Genomic DNA, 673 nt, shown 5'->3' on the forward strand with positions numbered 1-673 from the left:
GAGAGAGAGAGAGAGAGAGAGAGAGAGAGAGAGAGAGAGAGAGAGAAACATAGAATAAATAGAATGCAGTCTCAGAGCTAATGTATTAGAAAATTGACAAGTAAGTGTTTCAGAGAATAATTGTTTTGTGAGTTTCTTGCTGTTATCATAAAAGCTAAGTTTAATTGGAAGCATTTCCCAGGTTGGAAAGTAATATTTGTTAGCAGGAAAATCCTGTTATAAGAAGTGTTTTAAGATTTTTCCTGCTTGTAACATGCACAGCATCCACACCACCCCTCTTAAAAATAAAAGAGAGATTTTGGCATGTTATATAAAAAAAAATAGGTGTGTGCTTTTTTTTTTTTTTTAAAACACAGATTTAAACTTCATGAGTGAACCTTCAGAGAACACCTGTTCAACTGTCAGGTCTCTTTAAACCCCAAATAAGAATAATAGCTATCTGTCAAGAACAGCACACAACAGTCTGACATGCCTGTATTAGCCATGATCCATCTCATATTGATAATATAATGATCTCTTGTGCTGTTTAAAGTACCAGGCCATGTTGAACTGTTGAACTTCGCGCGTGTTCAGTGTTTTTCAGTAGTAATTCACCCCCCACTATACTGAACATTTCTACCACTTTCACTGAAAACAAGCATTAACGGTTTCAGTATTCAAACATAATAAATTT

Source organism: Mus pahari, chromosome 19 (genome assembly GCF_900095145.1).
Source record: "Mus pahari chromosome 19, PAHARI_EIJ_v1.1, whole genome shotgun sequence".
NCBI classification, from domain to species: domain Eukaryota; kingdom Metazoa; phylum Chordata; class Mammalia; order Rodentia; family Muridae; genus Mus; species Mus pahari.